The sequence below is a fragment of the Schistocerca cancellata genome, chromosome 4 (genome assembly GCF_023864275.1).
Source record: "Schistocerca cancellata isolate TAMUIC-IGC-003103 chromosome 4, iqSchCanc2.1, whole genome shotgun sequence".
Classification (NCBI taxonomy): domain Eukaryota; kingdom Metazoa; phylum Arthropoda; class Insecta; order Orthoptera; family Acrididae; genus Schistocerca; species Schistocerca cancellata.
In genome coordinates, this window is record NC_064629.1 from 207370837 (window position 1) to 207394357 (window position 23521).

A 23521-nucleotide genomic window follows, 5' to 3' on the forward strand; every position below is an offset into this window, starting at 1 on the left:
GAGAAAAAGGACTTCCCCTTATACTGGAGGAGGAAACCTAAACTAATCTGAAGAAATCAGGAGACAGCATGGTACGGCAAAGTTTTACGCAGGTTGTGGATAATGAAAATAAATCTGTAGATTTTGCAGAGTGTAGTGGCCGGTGTAAATTATTAACACTCAGTCATGACAGTCCCAATACCCTGTTGCGACATGTGAATACCTGTGGAGCTTCTCCTAATAGTCAGATCAACGGTAGTAGACATTTTCCGGCGTCAGCAAAATCCATTGTCCTGGAGAAGTATGTAATAATATGTGCAAGAAATCTAGGACCATTCAACACAGTTCAAGGAGAAGGCTTACAAGATCTACGACAGACACTACTAGAAAGAGGAGCACAGTACCCCACTGCAAGGGCAAGAAACGAAAAGACGCGCTTTCTCGCCCATCAACAATTTTCCGGAAAGTAAAAAGAAATATCAGATGAATACCGTGTGGCTATGGTACTCCAGTTGTTGCAGGATATGAAGGATGGTGCGCGTGCATGTACAACTGACATATGGACAGACGCCTACACTAAAACATTGACTTTCAACGAGCATTCAGTCTCAGGAGGGCTGCATTGGAAAAATCGGATCTTGTTTGTTGCAGAGTTCCCGCCTGATATGAAGAAAATTGCTACAAATATATGGGAGGAAATTGAAATTATCGCGAGAAAGGTAGAGATATTTAGAAACCATCTAATAAGGATTACGTTCATTAGTGATAAGGGGGCAAGTGTGGAAAGGCACTTGAGAACTATTGTCGTCTTCCTTGTATTATTCATTCCATTAACACTATTCTACGCCACGCACTTGAGGATAAATGGTTGCAGGAACATTGTCCTAATGTTTGAGCGTCGTTGGAAGCAACGAAAAATGTCATAACTTGTTTAAAAAGTAATGGCCGTATAAAACACTCACGGTTGCTGCTTACTGTAAAGCAACAAGTTGAAACTCGCTGGAATATTATGTGTTTCGTGTTAAAATTCATGTTAACGCAGCATGAACAAATTGAAGTTTACGTGAATTCGGAAAAATACACTTGTTTCAGGACTGGAATTACAAGGTAGTTCACAAATTGCCGCGCGGGATTAGCCGAGCGGTCTTGGGCGCTGCAGTCATTGACTGTGCGGCTGGTCCCGGCGGAGGTTCGGGCATGGGTGTGTGTGTTTGTCCTTAGGATAATTTCGGTTAAGTAGTGTGTAGGCTTAGGGACTGATGACATTAGCAGTTAAGTCCCATAAGATTTCACACACATTTTTTTTTTTTTTGAGTTCAGAAATTAATTCAGTTTCTCTAAGTATTTCAAGAGGTTACCAGAGCTGTGGAAGCTGACATTCGCCAGACGCTGCAATTGATAGTACCCATTGGCGTACCAGCTACAGGAAAACTGTCCACAGAATGCGGCGGACGGTGAGATAAGCATTCCCATATACGCAGAACGATGCATTTATAACAAATAAATTTTAAACTTTTGTTTATATATTCTAAACGCTCATATCTGGATAAGAGATCGTATTTAAAGAAGACAGTGTGCCTTAATATTGTCAATCGCTTTCAGGATACAGCATTGCTGAAAGCACGCGCTCTGAATCTCCTAAGCGAAAAAATGCGTGTAAAGCCAGTGCGTTTGCTTGTGTTATTTCTGCTACAGCAGGGGGGTCATCTGTAGTAAATTGCGATAACTGAGAGAGAGGAAGTTAATTCCGCAGCACGTTCCAGTTGTGCTACATCTCGAAGTACAAAAGTTGAGCGTATAATAGTGAAAAGACGAAAATTCGCGTGAACAGCGCACCAGCGATATAACACATTTGACCTCCGTGCAGACATATATTATTTGCAGAATGTCATACAGAGGACGAAACCTCAGCATCGACGCCCTCAAACGGTGCAAAGAGTGTCTTCGCATCATGGGTGGAGTAAGAGGAAACTGATGATGAAGTATCTATGTGTCTGTAGATGGAAAAACCAGATGAGCGACAGTCACCTCTGGAGTCAGAAAAACAGCTTATCTCACAGTGTCGCATGTGGCACGAGAAGTTCTATGTACACCTGCCTCTAGTGCCTCTAGCGAGAGGGCTGGGCTTGTCGTTGCCGATAAACATAAGGGAAAATGTGAATGACGTGCTTGTGGTGCGCTGCAATGACATTGTAAGTTCCCGATACGTTTACATAACATCCTGTTCTAGTTATCATAAATCTCTAACGTCCTAATTGCTTGTTTCAGGAATAAATTCATCCAGAAGGTCGCTATAGCGTTACGGGAAGAAGAGTATTTCTTCATTTACTTGAAGTAAAAAAAAATTCAGTAAACTTCATATGTTTTTCTTGTCTGCAGTTAGTGTTCCTTCATTATTTCAGCTTTTAATTTTTACAATCATATTTGTACCAGACAGATAATATAGTGGCTCTATCGTACAACTAAGATGTCATGTAGACACACTGATCAGCCAGAACATCATTACCACCTACCTAATAGCTTCTATGTTCGCCTTTGGCACGGATAACAGCGGCTACGCGTCGTGGCATGGAAACATTTAGGCCTTTCTAGGTCGCTGAAGGGACTTGACACCGCATCTGCACACACAAGTCACCTAATTCAAGTGAATTCTGGGGGGAACGGCGATGATCTCTGACGCCACGTTCAGTCACAGCCCAAATGTGTTTGACCAAGATCAGGTCTGGTGAGTTGGGGACCCAACACATCATTTGGAACTCGCCACTGCGTTCCTCTAAAAACTCCATCACACTCTGGCATTGTGACATGGCGCATTATCTTGTTGAAAAGCCGTCGGGAAACATGATCGTCATGAAGGATCGTACGTGGTCTGTAACCAGTGTACGATATTCCAAGGCCGTCATGTTGTCTAGCACGAGCTGCACTGGACCCATGGATGCCCACGTGAATACTCACCAGATCGTAATGGAGCCGCCGCCAGCTTGTCTTCGTCCCGCCGTGCAGGTATCAAGCAGCTGTTCCCCTGAAAGATTCGGGCCCTCCCATCGGCATTATGAAGAAGACATCGGGATTCATCAGACCATGCAACGCTTTCCCACCGCGCCGACGTCCAGTGTCGATGGTCACATGACCATTTCCGTCGTAGTTTCCAAAGGCGTGGTGTTAGTGTTATCACATGCACAGGTCGTCGGCTGCGTACGCTCACCATTAGGAGTGTTCGGTGCACAGTGCGTTGAGAAACACTTGTACTCTGCCCAACATTAAAGTCGGACATTAAAGTCGACATCAAAGGAAACCAAACGACATATCCGTGGCCTTTCGAGAGTTCTGGATCCTTTTTATCACTCACTACATAGGTAATTATCGCCATCTGAATACTTGCCTACAGATGAAGTGTGGTGTGAATGCACTTGTACTTTCAAAACTGAATCGCCCCCATTACATGTAGTTTCTCTAGTAGGGAACGTGGCCGATTCCTTAAAAGACTTCCCCTTGATTTAACGGAAACATTTATGATGAAAAGAGCTTATAATTCTCGTCTACCAAGAGAATTCGACTTTCTATCAAGAATTATCACAGCGAAGAAGAAGGCGAGTCGTAGTATGGGAAGCTGCCAAAAAACCTAGTCGATGTGATGTTTGTAATGAAAATAAGTGTAATAATGATAGAAAAGGTTATTCCTTTTGTATAACATGCCAAAGATCTTTTTATGTGTTGAACATAAGACTGTGGTTTGTTCCAACTATCTTGACGTGTAGGATAGTAACAACAATACTCACTTTATTTTTGTTTTTGTTGAATTATTTTATAATAAACTGTTTGTCTTTTCGAGGCATAGTTGATAGTCAAGTGATGTGATGAAAGTACATAGCTGTCTGTAATCTGACAATATCAAAATATACACGTGTAACCGAAGATTTTCGGGCATATACTTACGTGTTACCTATTTCAATAAAACGTTGTTTTTCTATTGTTTCTTTTTCACCAATAGTATCAACAAACATTTGATTTATTAATATCAATTATAGTACATTTAATTATGCTTAAAAATACAAATGTATTTCAGTAGGTGGTATTGGTCCCCGACCTTGTCGACGTCCTTCCAATCCACCTTGTGGGGAGAAGGTTTATAACGTTCCTGTAAGTTAATGTCAGTGGAAGTTTCCAGAAGGTGCTCGGTTTAATTTACAATTCTTGTGTATTCCAAAACTGTTGTCTCTTCCAAGAAATTGCGGATTTCGGTTGTTGTTACTAGACAGAGCAGGGAAATAGTCTTCGAAAGTTTTTCCAAAGTCTCTTCGAGTTTTCTTTGTGTTCTTGACATTTTTCTCCGAAGAAAGATGAATTTGTACTAGGAAATGGTATAGGCTATCGAAGCACTAAATCTGTTTGTAATTTAAACAGATTTCCCGAACCGCAAGCTTTTTAATCAACGATTCGATATGGTATTGCACAGTAAAAAGGTTTGTGTTTGATCACTGAAGCAATACATTTAAACTGTTGGTTTTTAAGAAAATTTGTGCCAAATAAGCAACAGTCTGAAGCAAGGCTTTGCTGTGAGCAATGTGTAGCTGGTGAGAGAAAGATAAACTTGATACAATGTGAGAACAGTTCTGTCGCGAGATGACCACTTAACTTTCGTATGTGTCAGTACTTGCCATTTCCTCATAGAGTATTGAAAAAATTCGATAATTAGAAGGACGACCTGTAATAAAATTAACTATTTTGACAGCATCGTAAGGTACAGAAGTTTTTCGTATTCTCTTAACAATATATTGATTTACCAACTACAAGAAACGGAGGAGATTTAAGCAGTCATCTTGTTCCTGGTGATACAGCCATCAGTTAATTTAACGTAACACCGGAGGTGAAATACTTCATCGGTAAATAGTACGCAGAGTAAAAACCTGCTTGGAAACGAGTCAAAGGGATTTCGTTTTGCGCCGGCAACAGTGCAGTGCCTGGCGGGCGCACGGCTTGAAGAGCACCGAGCCACACAAGTACGCGGGCGGACTGGAGCTGTGACGGGCACCGTACGGCCCGGGAGACCTCGGTGCGGCTGCACTGGATGACCGGGCAGGGCCAGTTAAGGCTCGCACGGCAGTCATGGCTGCGGTACCGGGCAGGCCGCACAGGCTCGATGTACTCCTCTGCAAAAAGTCCTGTGACAATCCGTTCTGCCCTTCTTTGTATACAGTCAACATTTTCATACGGCCTACACACTCTTGTGTTATACAGGGTGTTACAAAAAGGTACGGCCAAACTTTCAGGAAACATTCCTCACACACAAATAAAGAAAAGATGTTATGTGGACATGTGTCCGGAAACGCTTACTTTCCATGTTAGAGCTCATTTTAGTTTCGTCAGTATGTTCTTCCACCTACGCTCAATGGAGCACGTTATCATGATTTCATACGGCATACTCTACCAGTGCTGCTAGAACATGTGCCTTTACAAGTACGACACAACATGTAGTTCATGCACGATGGAGCTCCTGCATATTTCAGTCGAAGTGTTCGTACGCTTCTCAACAACAGATTCGGTGACCGATGGATTGGTAGAGGCGGACCAATTCCATGGCCTCCACGCTCACCTGACCTCAACCCTCTTGACTTTCATTTATGGGGGCATTTGGAAGCTCTTGTCTACGCAACCCCGGTACCAAATGTAGAGACTCTTCGTGCTCGTATTGTGGACGGCTGCGATACAATACACCATTCTCCAGGGCTGCATCAGCGCATCAGGGATTCCATGCGACGGAGGGTGGATGGACGTATCCTCGCTAACGGAGGACATTTTGAACATTTCCTGTAACAAAGTGTTTGAAGTCACGCTGGTACGTTCTGTTGCTGTGTGTTTCCATTCCATGATTAATGTGATTTGAAGAGAAGTAATAAAATGAGCTCTAACATGGAAAGTAAGCGTTTCCGGACACATGTCCACATAACATATTTTCTTTCTTTGTGTGTGAGGAATGTTTCCTGAAAGTTTGGCCGTACCTTTTTGTAACACCCTGTATATTTTACGCTGAGCCGAACAAACTGCTTTTTCCAAATCCCTTACAAATGCTTTTTTCCCAATATCCTACCAATGTAACAAAGTCCGCCACCCGCTTTACCTACGACTGTGCTCATATAATGATTCCGTTTCATATTCCCACAAGTTTCTACTCCCAGGTATATGTACGATATGATTGAGTCTAGTTGTGGCTGTTTAATATTGTCATTCTCAATGGAGAGAAGTCTTCCGAAGTAAGAGTGATTTCAGGTGTGCCGCAGGGGAGTGTCATACGACCGTTGCTATTCACAATATACATAAATGACCTTGTGGATGACATCGGAAGTTCACTGGGCTTTTTGCAGATGATGCTGTGGTGTATCGAGATGTTGTAACAATGGAAAATTGTACTGAAATGCAGGAGGATCTGCAGCGAATTGACGCATGGTGCAGGGAATGGCAATTGAATCTCAATGTAGACAAGTGTAATGTGCTGGGAATACATAGAAAGATAGATCCCTTATCATTTAGCTACAAAATAGCAGGTCAGTAACTGGAAGCAGTTAATTCCATAAATTATCTGGGAGTACGCAGTAGGAGTGATTTAAAATGGAATGATCATATAAAGTTGATCGTCGGTAAAGCAGATGCCAGAATGAGATTCATTGGAAGAATCCTAAGTAAATGCAATCCGAAAACAAAGGAAGTAGGTTACAGTAGGCTTGTTCGCCCACTGCTTGAATACTGCTCAGCAGTGTGGGATCCCTACCAGATAGGGTTGATAGAAGAGATAGAGAAGATCCAACGGAGAGCAGCGCGCTTTGTTACAGGATCATTTAGTAATCGCGAAAGCGTTACGGAGATAATTGATAAACTCCAGTGGAAGACTCTGCAGGAGAGACGCTTAGTCGCTCGGTACGGGCTTTTGTTAAAGTTTCGAGAACATATCTTCACCGAAGAGTCAAGCAGTATATTGCTCCCTCCTACGTATATCTCGCGAAGAGACCATGAGGATAAAATCAGAGAGATTAGAGCCTACACAGAAGCATACCGACAATCCTTCTTTCCACGAACAATACGAGACTGGAATAGAAGGGAGAACCGATAGAGGTACTCAAGGTACCCTCCGCCACACACCGTCAGGTGGCTTGCGGAGTATGGATGTAGATATAGATGTAGATGTAATCATAGGAGACAACGCTGCTTTTTTAAATTATTTTTTGAAGTGCAAAATTTTATATTTCTGATTATTTAAAACGAGTTGGCTATCTCTACATCACTCTGAAATGTTGTCGAGACCTCACTGCATATTTATGGAGTATTTTTTCAGATTGTACTGTACTGTAGCGAACTGCAAAAAGACTGATGTTACTATTAATAATCTCTACCAGGTCATTAACATACAAAATGAGTCGCAGGTGTACTAACCCTGAAATACGTCTGAAGTTTCTTCTACAGATGTCGATTTCTCTCCTTCCAAGACAACCTGGTGGGTCCTCGCTAGCAAGAGATCATCAATACACTCACAGCTTTTTTTTTCTTTTTTTTTCTTTTTTTTTTTTTTTGTACCTCATACGGCTGGTGTGCTACCACGTGAGATGTTTTTCAAAAGTCAGTATATGCTTCACCTACCTGACACTTGACTACCTTGACCTGTGGCTGTCATGATATATGAAAGAACAGTGCGAGTTTGGTTTAGTATGGCTGATTTTTTGGAAATACATGATGGTCGGAATTTAGGAGGTCATTCCGTTCGTGGTACCTCTAAGTTTGAGCTCATAAATGTAGAGTCTATAACAGAGGGATATCAAAGATTTTGCACGGTAGTTTTGTGGATCACTTCTGTTAACCTCCTTGTAGACAGGTGTAACCTACTTTTTCTTGCAGCTATTGAAACTGTTTGTTCTTCGATTGATCTACTTTACATTATGTCTAAAAGATGGGCTACCACAGCCGAAAGATCTGTATAGAATTTGATAAAAGAGTCCATCCGGTCCTGAAGTTTTGTTCAGTTTTAACCAATTCAGCTGCTCCTGAATGCCACTGTCAACAGTATCTATATAACTTATATTTTCAGAGGTACGAGGATTAAAATGGAATTTCTTTTGCAAAGCAACATTTGGAAATACAGTTTACCATTTCTAACTTTACTAGTTTTGATACCCTCAGTTTTAGTTCCTGTGCCAGCTATGAGTTTCTGGATACTAATTTTGGTGATGCTGACAGCCTTTATATATGCCCAGGATTTCTTTGCGCTTGGTGATAGGTCTCTCCATAAGAATCTGCTACGGGAGTAATTGAAGGCTTCACTCATTACCTTTTTGACATCCATATCCATTACATTTAAAAATGCTCTATTTATAGCCCTATTCGTTATTTTACACTTGTTTCGGAGTAGCAATGTAAATAGAAATACGCAAAAATGTCAGCCGGCCGGGGCGGCCGAGCGGTTCTAGGCGCTTCAGTCTGGAACCGAGCGACCGCTACGGTCGCAGGTTCGAATCCTGCCTCGGGCATGAATGTGTGTGATGTCCTTACGTTAGTTAGGTTTAAGTAGCTCTAAGTTCTAGGGGACTGATGACCACAGCAGTTAAGTCCCATGGTGGTCAGAGCCATTTGCACCACAAAAATGTCACAAATGAGCGAGAGAGATATTCAGTGCGCTATGCATTTGCCAAGACCGCTTGCAATTGACTAATGATGTCAGTAACTGAGCGGACTGAATGCTTCTTTATTTTGTCCATTTTTCTTTAACGAATTCCGCAGCGGTGGACATCGAACTTTTTCTGTCATTGGTGAATATAAATCACTGCTTGTAAGAGAGAACATTGTTGCTTGTTTGCAGGAGAACCAAGTTGCGAGCACGTCCTTAACACCGCTCTTTGGTTGGTGAAAACAACAGTCCACGTGTTACTAAATTTTCTTTCTTTTTTTTTTGTTTGCGCGTTTCGTACGTAGTCCAGCATCAGAATATCAGATAAAAGAACTTAACTAGGAGTACTGCGTCAAGTTACATTAACCATAACATTGGTGCTCGGTTACGCTGCAAATAGTAATGATTTCTATGGGCGGAAAACTGGTTCCAATAGGATACAGTCGTACCTCACTTCATTGTGGATGAGCTATTACGTTGAGTATTTCGACAAGTATAAGCCACGTGGCCAGAGCGTTTATTTGGTGTAAAGCCCTTTGATATTTTTCGTTCTGAGCATGTCAAAGGTATGATGTACATTACTCCAACTGACATCCGTTCTAAGTTGATTGCCTGGGACAACGATGCGTTTCACGGCATAATCACACTCCTGCCATTTTCGACGGAACTGAACGGTCATTGCTGCGAAGACATCAGTCATAAAATGGGGTTCACTTTAAAATCAATGAACACCTTTTAAGTATATTCAAACATGCCTTGAACACAATGTAATTTTTGTAAGATTGTTATTCTTTCTCAGGACGATATGGATGTCTTGTGGACCAAGAAAACTCAGACACGACGGTTTCAAAAAACCAAGTTTGTTAACAAAGTTTGACCTCTGTGTGTGGCTTGTCACTCCTCAGGGTTTATTACTAAGATTCAAATTATCTTGCCTATGATGAGTGACAACTGTGGATGAAAACAGTTAGTTGTATAACACTTCAGGTCGTTCGTAAAACAGTACGGGCAATCACCATTAATAAGGAAAGGTTGCTGACCTCACCTGAAGGCAATCGCTACGAAAATTTATGGTGTGAAGAATATATGAAAAAAAGTGATTGCAGAATAATGCAACATTTTGCACTAACTTACAACTCCTAAAACAAGGCCTAAGAAAGTAGGACATAGGAATGTAACGTTTAATGTCGTAATATGGCTCTCAATGGCGACCAGTGTACACGAAGCTACGAATTGACAACAGATAGGACATTGTCAATGACCGGGTAGAAAAAGATGACTGTCCAAAGCTCTGCACCTACTGTACACTGCTATGCCAGTTATGCATTCCTGTCTATGTCAGGACGCTTCGCAAAGAAACTCTATTTAAAGTTCCAGAAAGCTAGCAGCAAATTTAACATATATATTTCTCATTCATTACAACGTAATCAGTCCCAAAATATAGAACAGACTGCTGCACCGTGGATAACGTTTCAACAGCTCGTTTGTTATCCTGAATTTAAAAGTTATTAAATTAGATTGCTCAGCAGCTAGCACACTCCTCTTACTTTCACGACGAGCACGTTCAGAGACATCTCAGTCATCGAGCAATAGGTTTGCGTGCTTTTATAAAATAAATTAGGAAGAATACTAGGTAATATCCCTTACAATGCGTCTACGAGGGTGGTTTGAAAAGTTCTCGGAATCACCACAAGAGGTCACCACTAGCGCTACGAGTTGTTCACGTGATTCTCATTGGGCTGTTGCCTGTAAACACGTGCCACGTCAGTGCTCTTGGAGGGAGAGCTGTGGCAGTGACGAGGTTTTTTGTTGTACCCGCGTAGTGATTTACGAAGATGGAAGAAATCGAGATTCGAGCAGTGATTAAGTACTTCGTAAAGAAAGGTATGAAAGCAAAGAACAATCATGTCGATTTCCGGAATACACTGGGGGACTCTGCTCCTTCATATTCAACTGTTGCCAAGTGGACAAACGAATTTAAATTTGGTCGGGAGAGCTAAGATGATGATGGGCGCAGTGGTCGGCAAGGATGTGTCACTACGCCAAAAATCATTGCAAAAGTGCACAAAATGTTCATGGAGGATAGCCGATTGAAAGTGCGTGAAATTGCTCTCGCTTGCCAGAGGTCATCTGAAATGGTATATCATATTTTAACTGAAGAATTAGAAATAAAAAAATTATCTCCAAGATGGGTGCCGCGACTCTTGACACTGAATCAAAAATGCATGGGAATGGACATATCGGAGCAATGTTTGGTCCATTTTAGGAGAAACTAACAAGATTTTTTGTGTTGGCTTGCGACCGCAGATGAAATTTGGGTGCACTACTGTACCCCAGAGACAAAAAAAAACGGTCAAAGCAATGGAAACATGCTGATTCTCCGCCACCAATAAGAGGCAAAGACAATTCCTTGGGCAAGAAAGGTCATGCCATCAGAGTTCTGAGATGCGAATGGGATTCTGTTTGTAGATTATCTCCCCATTGGGCAAACAGTTAATGGAGAATACTATGCTAACCTCCTGGACAAATTGCAACCAAAGGTACGCGAAAAAAGTAGAGGCTGACCAAGGCAGAAAGTCGTCTTCCATCAAGACAATGCGCGCCTGCGCACATGTGCCATCACCATGTCAAAATTACGCGAATTAAGGTATGAATTGTTGCCACACCTGCCTTATTCATCTGATATGGCTCCGTCAGACTTCCATCTCTTCCCAAAACTGAAAATTTTTCTTAGTGGACGAAGATTCACTTCAAACGAAGAATTGACAGCCGGAGTTGACAACTATTTTGCAGGCCTGGAGGAAACTCATTTTCGAGATGGGATCGAGGCAACGGAACATCGTTGGACCAAGTGCATTAATCTACAAGGAGACTACATTGAAAAATTAAAAATGTTTCAGTGGTGTAAGTACATTTTTTCTATTTCGTTCCAAGAACTTTTCAAACCACCCTCATAATTTCTTTCACTGACCATGGCTAATTCGAGATTGTGCTCTTACGCTAATTACCTATTCTTCAATGGGACTTTCAACAGTAATCTTCCTACCTCTTACTAAACTACTGGAAACTGAACTTGAGGGATCATAGTTCCTGTTGCTCGATTATTTGTCTTGTCACAGTGACACAGGTTCGTAACCTGAAAAGATTCTGGACAATAGGAAAAGGTATTATGAGTGTTTTGGTGTCTGTTGTTTTCGGCAGCAGGAAGTAATCTGCTCAAAAACCATTATGCACTACCCTCATAGCTTTCATTGGTTGTGCTGTTTTCATTGAAAATCTATTTCTTAATACTCTTTGCCTACAGCATATGTCTACGTACAGCCAAGTGTGTAATGAAATAAAAAGTAAACTTGCATTCTCAAATTAAATTGGAGAGAAAACATAGAAAATGTTGTGGGGAAGGCGAACCAAAGACTGTGTTTTATTGGCAGAACACTTAGAAGATTCAAGACATCTATTACAGAGACTGTCTACTCTACGCATGTCCGCCCCCTTTCGGGTGCTGTTGGGCGGTGTAGCATCCTTACCAGACAGGATTAATGGTGTACGTTGAGAATGTTCAAAGAAGAGCAGTACCTTTTGTATTATCTAGAAATAGGGCAGAGAGTGTCACGGACAAGATACAGGATTTGGGGTGGAAATCATTAAACCAAAGGCGTTTTTCGATGCGGCGGGATCTTCTCCGGAGTTTTCAATCACCAACTTTCTCCTCCGAATGTGGAAATATTTTGTTGACGCCGAACTACACAGGGAGGAACGATCATCATAATAAAATAAGGGAAATCAGAGCTCTCACGGAAAGATACAGGTATTAGTTTTCTTCCGCGCGATGTTCGAGAGTGGAATAGTAGAGAAGTATTGTGAAGGTAGTTCGATGAACCCTCTGCCAGGCACTTAAGTGCGATTTGCAGAATGTCTGTGTGGATTTAGATGTATCCAAAAGTGAAGAAGACAGTGAGGCTTGTGTATGCTGTTCAGTTCGTCAGCAAGCCACGTAGAGTAATTTGAAGCTTAGACCGTGCGCACATTGTCGCTTCATGGCAAGGGATGTCAACGTGGGAGGTTGGCGTACACTGCACCACCATCTTCCAACATTCAGCCGCTTTCGTGAAACAGTAAGCATTGAACGCCTGGCTCGTAGTGATCCTCGCCGACAACGGCGCCAATTAATGACCATTACATGCTAATTATGGCTCGTAGTTACCCCAAGGACAATGGATAACTGGGAGGGTTGTGTTGACCCAAACAGTACACAGCCAGCTCCGTACAATCAATATGGCCTTTAGGAGTTCATTACAAACAAACCAGCATCGTGTTGTGGAGGGCAATGGAACCCCTGGAAGGCAACCTGTGTCAGAAGAGTTGGGTTCTCTTCAGAAAAGAGTGCAAGATTTGCCTGTCGTCTAATGATCGCCGCAGAAGAGTATGGACGCGATCAGGTACCAAAGTACACTATCTGATCAAAAGTATGCGGACATCTGTTAGTGTACGTTAATACGGGAGATATCCAACATTATACTTTATGGCGGTTTGAACCCTGCCGGAGACGCTTTCAATGAGTCGTCTGAATGTCTGTAGACAAATGGCAGCCCATTCTTCGGCAACAGCCGAAACCAGAGTAGATAGTGATGTTAAACGCTGGAATCTGGAGTGAAGTGAAGGATCTAAATAATCCCAAAGGTGCTCCATTGGGTTCAGGTAGAAACTCTGGTCAGGACAGTCCATTTCAGGAATGTTACTATCCGCAATTGCCTCACAGATGCTGAATTATGACAGAGTGCTTTGTCTTTCTGATACAAAATCATCGTCTCCCAGCTGTTCCTCTATTGTACACAGTACAAAATGCCGTAAAATGTATTCGCAGGCTATCCTTTCACATTTAGCGTTTCATTAAGCGCTATAGGGGGACCACACCACAGCGCATAGCGTGAGTCATCATTCAAAATCACTCTTTTCTAGGCATTGACATTCCAGTGGCTGGCTCTTTACATCACATAAAGCGTCGTTTGGCATTGACTACAGAAATGTGTGGCTTATGAGGAGCTGCTCGACCACTGTATTCCATTTTATTAACTCCCAGCTCACAGTCATTGCGCTAGCTGGGGTGCTGGTAACACTTTGCAACTCACGAGTGATTATTTCTTTTGATTTATGCGATTTTCTCACAACCACTCTCTGCAAGGCTCGACGGTACGTGTCCGTCTGTACATGAGGTCGGTCTGGTCTTAGTTTAGCTATGGGTGCTCCTTCGGGTTTCCACTTCGCAATCGGTTCACCAACAGCCGGCTTGGACAGCCTTAGAATGGTTAAAATGTCCATGATGGAGTTTGTTACTAAGGTGGCATCCACTGACTAGTTCACGTTCAAAGAGCATCAATGTCCTTGTCACCTTCTGGACAGCATGACAAGTAGGATCCAACCTTAGGGCCAAGCAACACAGTACTGAAATCGATCTAGCAGCATATTTAGCTTTTATAGATGTAGAAAATATGTACAATTATTTTCAACAGATAGACTTAACTGAGGTTATTTTTATTTTTGATTTCACAGTGAAATACTCGTTCTCTGTTAAGAATGTGGTTCAGAACATTTTTTGATAAGTTTATTTGTGCTACGCGTGGAAGAGTATATTCGTCATTTTGAGAAGAACTGAGGTAATCAGGTGGTCAGGAGCTTCGTTTCCACATTTTATTCTGTTATACACAGTCATCAGAGTTTACCACTGTACCAAACTATGCCTCGCTTTATTTGTAACTCAACTGGTTACGTGACAAGATGCAAGATCCATAATGTAGTGGAGATCAGTTTTGCTTTTCTTCGAGCATGCTGCACTCCTGACGGTGATTCTAGTGCCATTGAAGGGTAGGAAGCCAAGCTTACTTGCAGCACTGCCTTCTTACAGTAAATAACCACCGCACAGGAAGTGGCGTGTATGTGCTATTGGATGACTCAGTGTGTAGGTTATTTTACTAGTAATCATTTACATCCAGTATACATAATGTTGTAAGAACTGCGACTGTAAATTAAAATGACAAAATATATATGATTGAGCGTCAGTCATAAGGCTTTTATTTTATCTACTGCACGTTTCCATAGTCAGCCATTACCACCAGTTGGAATGCATCTTTTACATAAATTTTATTAGGGGAAATCATTAGTGATTCCTTGCAGCAGCATGTGAGGTGGCCACAAGATTAGTTTTGTACTACTAATAATTAAATGCATTAGCCAGAATTTATAGCTGTGACATAGCAAATAATTTAAAGATGTGAAACACACTTACACAGCGACGAGAAGAATTAGTGTACTTCATTCTGACGCTGAAAATCGAAAATATTTCTCACTGTACATCCGTTGCACAATATTGTGGTTGCGTTGCAAACAAGTTACATTTCATCTTCAATAATTTTGAAGACAAAGAATTTGCATAAGCGAATTACAGCAAATAAAAGATTTATCAGGAAACTTATTTGCATTTCTCGTGTTATTATGCCACCGTGCCAATACGTTTTTTTTTATATTACACATTTAACAACAGCAGGTAGCTCGTCTGGTCATTATGCCTTCAAATTCTTCAGAAGAACGCCCTAATTTTGCAAACCTCCTTTTAAGCATTGTGGGAGTAGGCAAAAATCGCTCTTCATTCCAGTTATTTTGATCCTTTCTTCGTTCACACCTTGAGGCTTCATGAAGGTTATCCTCAAGATGCCTACGAGCCACCATTGTGAAAAATTGTAGTTTATTTATTTATTTATTTATTTGCTGTTCGTATAACAATCAGTTGTAGAGCACTTACATAGATTTAGTTCACATATATAAAAATGTACACACTGATATAAAGAGTGAAGGTCTGAAATTATCAGTTTTTTTGTTGCAAAAAGAAACATATAGCTACGTACACGGTTTTACAAAGAGACATTACACTTTAAAATCATTTACTGAATAACATATTTTCTCTACTAATAAATGTTTCAGGTGATCCTGTAAGATGTTTAAATTAGCTACCTTGTGCCCTGGTGATACCATGTTGCAAAAAATTCTTCCTACTGTATAAGGACTACAGTCCACAGCACCTTTTTTTACTGTTCTGTGGAAGTTTTCTCTTCCCCGTGCATTATAGTTATGTAAATTGGTATGTATTGCATTGCGTTCTGGATTTAGTTTCACAAACATGATTCCCTGCATTCAGTAGATGATAAGCACTTTATCTTTTCTGAAAATTTCTCTACAAAGCTCTCTTTAGTTTACCTTAGCTTCCACTCTTACCGCCTTTTTTTTTTTAGTCTAAAAAGTCTGTATAGAGCGCTGGTGACCCACTCCATATCTCAATATCGTACTGAAGATCCGAATGTATGAATCCAAGGAAGGGTGAAACCTGTTTCAGTAGCTACACATTTGTGCTGATTTTCTTGCAAATATGATGTATACGCTCTTTCCATGGCTGGTGTTCATCAACAATAATACCCAAAAATTTGTGTTTAGCTAAGTGCCAATGGAGGTGTGAGCTGTGTACCATTTATGTTGTGATTATAGCTAAACATGAATTGCGTTGACACTGTCTTCTCTTTACATACAATTGGGTTATTTGAAGTGAGGTAAGTTGACAGAAAATTGTTATTGATTTCATTACTGTTGGCAGCAGTTTTCATATCACGACCCCAGCTGACAAAAGATTTGTCATTAGCATAGCTTACAAACTTGAAGTATCCTGTAGGTTAATTTAGTTGTTACCAACTGTTCATTCCTTTTATAAGTTAGATTGACACATTGTTTCCTGTCTTTCACATGGAAGTAAATAGTTGTAAGGCTACTCCTCTCATCCCATATTCTTCTAATTTATGCAATAGAAGTATATGATTATTCACAGCATCAAAAGCTATTCTCACATCCAGGAAAGTGCCTTTTACCTTTTCTCCTTTATCCAGCTTGTTTAATATTTCATGTATAATAGTTGCTGCTGCTGATACAGGTCTCTTCCTTTTCTAAAACAATGTTGTAAATTGTTGAATAGATTATGTCTGATGAAATATGCCTAGAATTAATTTAATACTACTTTCTCTAGCAAGTTTCAAAATTCTACAGTTAAAGATATTGTCCTGTAGTTTTTTGTATCAGTTTTTATTTCATTCTTATATACCGGTAGAATTTCAGTGATTTTCAAAAGATCAATGAATTCTCCAATGCAGATGGAGGCATTTATTAGATGTATCAGAGACTTCACTGTTTCTCCTCTGCATTACTTTAGCAGCTGAGTTGAAATCTCGTCCTAGCCACAAAACATTTTAGCTTGAAGTTTTGAAATTATTGCAAGGAGTTCCCTCTCTATAATGCCATACATGACAAAAGATTGGCTAGTATTTCTACCATTCAAATTGGAGGCCCAGTCAAGTGCTTCATTTGTGCCAATTGTACTAATCTTCTGTATGAAAACTTCTTTTTGGCCATTCATTATTTCTTCATTTTCTTTTAACGTTATACTCTCGTGTTCACGAGATTTCTGTTTCCCACATTCTGTATGCATTATTTTCCTGGCCCTCTTACTAACACAACTGGAGTTGATTATTTAACAGGCAGATTTCTGAGCCTTATCGTTATCAAGAAATATCTGTATTTTCCTGAGGAGTTTGTTTTTTGTTAAAAATGTTGTAATTTAGTATCTCTGAACAGTATACAGCAGTATCTCATGTTCTCTCTCATTTTAACAATTTCAGGAGTGAATTCTCAGCTGTATAATTTATAGCTATGTTCACTTCTTTTACTAAAGAACATGTTTCGTTTTACAGAAGATTCCCATTTATTACTCACATCAGTTTCATTGCATGCTGGTTCCCATTTTCATTCAATGATGCCCAATTAAGTTTATTACGATTAAATTTTCTTTTATATATAAATGTATCACTTTTAGTTATGACTACATACCCTACATCAATTTCCATAGTAAGGGCTCTGTGGTCACGTATGCGGTTTGTAAGGTGATTATATTTACGTGTTCCTCTGTTATGGTTACTCGAATGTGGTCAATGAATGTCGTGAGTATCCAAAGTAATTGTTGTAGGTTCTAGGTTTATGCGGTTATAGCTATAACACTGTAATAAGTCGATATAACGAAAATAATTAAGGCTATTATTTAATGAGTCCGTGTTGATGTCTCCAACAAGCCGCACATTTTTTTTATACGCTGATGTCTTCTTCAGCAAGTCCTCCAGACAGTTAAAAAACCTTTCACTGCTGCTTCCTGGTGACCTGCACAGAGCTGCTATAATCAGGCTCTTGTTCCCTAGTTATAAATCTATTGCTATAGCCTCGAGTACCATATCGGTACTCAAATCCTCAGTCCATTTCACTTTTCTACATGCTATATGATTTCTGCTGTAAATGCCTGCCCCACCATCTTTATGTGTTTTTCTAGAGAACAAGTTCATGATTTAGTAATCATTTAGCCTGAATCCATATGCCTCCTCTTCCTTGCAAAGCCAGTTCACTCGCTATGACGAAATGTGGTTTAATTTCGTTTAGGATCCCTTCCCCCCCGCACCCCCCCCCCCCCCACAACCCACACCCCCCACCCTCAAATGTTCAGTTTTATTCGTTATATATGAACGTTCTCGTATGTATAGGTTAATCTGCCACGTTTTACTCTAAAAAAAAGCATCCCTGTTACCTCTGTGATTGAGAAATATGTTCAAGTCATCTTTTTATACGATTATTTTGCTTATCTTGTCACATAAAACTTTTTTATCTTCCAAATTTGGATGCATCCCACGTTTGGTATGTAGGTATTTGTGCAGTTTACCTATATCCACTATTGTACATTTTCCACACGAAGCACACATGTGTTTCATTTTGATGTTCTTGTTTCGTATGTCCTTGTTGACAAACGAAATGCTTACTACATCATCACTGTGAGGTAGCGTTGTGACTATTGTGGTTCGAGACTTATTAATTTCTAAGAACTTTTGCAGGCTTGCTAAGCAATCTTGTGCCTCGTTTCTTGCGGTATCGTTGGCACCAGCCACGCAAACGACATATTCATTTTCGTCTTTCATTTTTTCCTGCAGGTCGACATCGGTAACATTTATCACACTTGTACCCGGTCTTACTATTCCCAATGCTTGGGAGTCTTTCTTATTGTCTTCTAAAGCACTCGCCAAGTTTCTGCCGTGGCTGTCTGTTAAGGAAAGAACGCTGTACCATTTACGTGACTGTTTCACGCTGTTGTTTCGTTTGTTCACCGATGCGTTGCTTATGAAGTTCGTTGTGATCACGGCTTACACTTTCATGTTTATCACTAGCTCTTGTTTCAGTCGTTATTGCAGACTACTTATGTGGATGTGTTTCGCTATCATCCTGAAATGTACGCGATTTTCGTAGCGATAACGATTCACACTTTTCAAACACTAGCTTTTTTGATATTTGGAGAAGTTCGGCGATGACGGTTCACACTTTTCAGTTGTAAGTTTTTCCATACCGTATTTAGCATGGTTGGTTGGTTGATTTGGGGAAGGAGACCAGACAGCGTGGTCATCGGTCTCATCGGATTAGGGAAGGATTGGGAAGGAAGTCGGCCGTGCCCTTTCAGAGGAACCACCCCGGCATTTGCCTGGAGTGATTTAGGGAAATCACGGAAAACCTAAATCAGGATGGCCGGACGCGGGATTGCGTTCTTTAGGACATTGACGGTTAGTTGAAGATTACTATGAGCACTAAACTGTCTGATTACATCACTAAAATTTGTGCGTGCGCTGCTTTTACCGGTATAATTTTCACTGTTTTTCGCATGAAGACGTACGTTTATACAAGCCGTCATCTTGTAACTTGCACGAAATATAGGCTGCGTTCCATCGTCGAGAGAACGGAGATGGGCAACAGGGTGGCGGTCGCCGGCTGCATTCGATTTAGCGGACCGGAAGTAACGTATTGCGAGAAGTGGCGAAGTGGCTTTGAAGTTAATACGGCGCGGCGGCCCGAGGCAGTGCAGCACAACGACCACTTCCTTTTTATGTTGTGCCTGTTAGCAAGCCGTGACACCTCAGAAGAGCTAGTGAAGCGCGCCTGACGCCCACGGCGTAGCCGTTATCGCTCGAGCAATCACGAACTACCCACTCGCCTCACCCGCTCCAAGCTAAATTTGGCCCGTGGTGAAGCTGCCACGCGTGACGCAAAACACATTACAACTGATGGCTATGTTGATGTGCAGGGCTGGACGCGACAATTCAATATCCAAGATTTCGTAGACCACGGAAGCGTTCTGTCAAGCAAGTGCAGACTTAAGTTGATCTTTTTCATTTTTTTTTCTACTCATGTAGGCAAAGTTGGGAATGTTTCCTCGAGTTTGATATTATAAATTAAGTTCTACAGTAACATACACATCTTGTAACCATTCATAACACATTTTCCCATTCGAAGCAACCTATTACACTACTGGCCATTAATATTGCTACACCAAAGAGAAATGCAGATGATAAACGGGTATTCCTTGGACAAATATATTATAGTAGAACTGACATGTGATTACATTTTCATGCAATTTGGGTGCATAGATCCTGAGAAATCAGTACCCAGAACAACCACCTCAGGCCGTAATAACGGCCTAGATACGCCTGGGCATTGAGTCAAACAGAGCTTGGATGGCGCGTACAGGTACAGCTGCCCATGCAGCTTCAACACGATACCACAGTTCATCAAGAGAGGTGACTAGCGTATTGTGACGAGCCAGCTGCTCGGCCACCATTGACTAGACGTTTGGTGAGAGATCTGGAGAATGTGCTGACCAGGGCAGCAGTCGAACATTTTCTGTATCCAGAAAGGCCCGCACAGGACCTGCAACATGAGGTCGTGTATTATCCTGCTGAAATGTAGGGTTTCGTAGGGATCGAATGAAGGGTAGAGCCACAGATCGTAACACATCTGAAATGTAACGTCCACTGTTCAAAGTGCCATCAATGTGAACAAGAGGTGACCGAGACGTATAACCCAATGGCACCCCATACCATCACGCCGGGTGATACGCCAGTATTGAGATGAAGAATTCACGCTTCCAATGTACGTTCACCGCGATGTCGCCAAACATGGATGCGACCATCATGATGCTGTAAACAGAACCTGGATTCATCCGAAAAAATGACGTTTTGCCATTCGTGCACAGGTTCGTAGTTGAGTACACCATCGCATGTCTGTGATGCAGCGTCAAGGGTAACCGCAGCCATGGTCTCCGAGCTGATAGTCCATGCTGCTACAAACGTCGTCGAACTGTTCGTGCAGATGGTTGTTGTCTTGCAAACGTCCCCATCTGTTGACTCAGGGATCGAGAAGTGGCTGCACGATCCGTTCAGCATTGCGGATAAGATGCCTGTCATCTCGACTGCTAGTGATACGAGGCCGTTGGGATCGAGCACTTCGTTCCGTATTACCCTTCTGAACCCACCGATTCCATATTCTGCTAATAGTCATTGGATCTCGACCAACGCGAGCAGCAATGTCGCGATACGATAAACCGCAATCGCGATAGGCTACAATCGGACCTTTATCAAAGTCGGAAACGTGATGGTACGCATTTCTCCTCCTTACACGAAGCATCACAACAACGTTTCACCAGGCAACGCCAGTCAACTACTGTTTGTGTATGAGAAATCGGTAGGAAACTTTCCTCATGTCAGCACGTTGTAGGTGTCGCCACCGGCGCCAACCTTGTGTGAATGCTCTGAAAAGCTAATCATTTGCATATCACAGCATCTTCTTCCTGTCGGTTAAATTTCGCATCTGTAGCACGTCATATTCGTGGTGTAGCAATTTTAATGGCCAGTAGTGTACAAAGTAATGTCAACCGTACGTGTCTCAGTGTAGCCAAAAACGAGCAGACTGCTGACAATTTGTATTTTTGATACAAGATTGCCTGCGTTTGGACTAAAACAATGACTGCAGTGAGTAAAAAGACATTGTACATAGTTAGGAACATGTTGCAATATGCGTTACATACACTCCTGGAAATTGAAATAAGAACACCGTGAATTCATTGTCCCAGGAAGGGGAAACTTTATTGACACATTCCTGGGGTCAGATACATCACATGATCACACTGACAGAACCACAGGCACATAGACACAGGCAACAGAGCATGCACAATGTCGGCACTAGTACAGTGTATATCCACCTTTCGCAGCAATGCAGGCTGCTATTCTCCCATGGAGACGATCGTAGAGATGCTGGATGTAGTCCTGTGGAACGGCTTGCCATGCCATTTCCACCTGGCGCCTCAGTTGGACCAGCGTTCGTGCTGGACGTGCAGACCGCGTGAGACGACGCTTCATCCAGTCCCAAACATGCTCAATGGGGGACAGATCCGGAGATCTTGCTGGCCAGGGTAGTTGACTTACACCTTCTAGAGCGCGTTGGGTGGCACGGGATACATGCGGACGTGCATTGTCCTGTTGGAACAGCAAGTTCCCTTGCCGGTCTAGGAATGGTAGAACGATGGGTTCGATGACGGTTTGGATGTACCGTGCACTATTCAGTGTCCCCTCGACGATCACCAGTGGTGTACGGCCAGTGTAGGAGATCGCTCCCCACACCATGATGCCGGGTGTTGGCCCTGTGTGCCTCGGTCGTATGCAGTCCTGATTGTGGCGCTCACCTGCACGGCGCCAAACACGCATACGACCATCATTGGCACCAAGGCAGAAGCGACTCTCATCGCTGAAGACGACACGTCTCCATTCGTCCCTCCATTCACGCCTGTCGCGACACCACTGGAGGCGGGCTGCACGATGTTGGGGCGTGAGCGGAAGACGGCCTAACGGTGTTGCGGGACCATAGCCCAGCTTCATGGAGACGGTTGCGAATGGTCCTCGCCGATACCCCAGGAGCAACAGTGTCCCTAATTTGCTGGGAAGTGGCGGTGCGGTCCCCTACGGCACTGCGTAGGATCCTACGGTCGTGGCGTGCATCCGTACGTCGCTGCGGTCCGGTCTCAGGTCGACGGGCACGTGCACCTTCCGCCGACCACTGGCGACAACATCGATGTACTGTGGAGACCTCACGCCCCACGTGTTGAGCAATTCGGCTGTACGTCCACCCGGCCTCCCGCATGCCCACTATACGCCCTCGCTCAAAGTCCGTCAACTGCACATACGGTTCACGTCCACGCTGTCGCGGCATGCTACCAGTGTTAAAGACTGCGATGGAGCTCCGTATGCCACGGCAAACTGGCTGACACTGACGGCGGCGGTGCACAAATGCTGCGCAGCTAGCGCCATTCGACGGCCAACACCGCGGTTCCTGGTGTGTCCGCTGTGCCGTGCGTGTGATCATTGCTTGTACAGCGCTCTCGCAGTGTCCGGAGCAAGTATGGTGGGTCTGACACACCGGTGTCAATGTGTTCTTTTTTCCATTTCCAGGAGTGTAGTATCATAAAGACAAATAACCGGCAGGAGGCTTTAGATTACTTTTATATTCCACCGATCATTTGAGTTGCTAGCAACTACAGTCACTCAGCTCTCATGAAGGTATGTCACAATATTCGATGTTGCTCCTCTATACAGAACACTTTTGTTGCTACAAGCAGGGCATCTTAACGGTCAAAGCCACCGTCATTCTAAGGAATATTCTAGCTGTCTGTTCACTAGACCTCTCACTGACCGAAACTGTGTGGGATCAACAAGTCGGCTACATCTCTAGCAATAAATGATTGGAATCTAAACAGCGTGACAAAGAATAATGCAATAACAACATTCATAATTCCGTCTTATTATATCTGTAGTGTGACTCTGGTGTCCTGAGAAAGAATCCTTCATTTTTGCTAGTAATAAAAAAAAAGCACTCTGTCTTCAGGCCAAAAGTTGCCCATCGGGACCATCGAACCGCTGTGTCATACTAAGCTCAGGATGCGGATAGGAG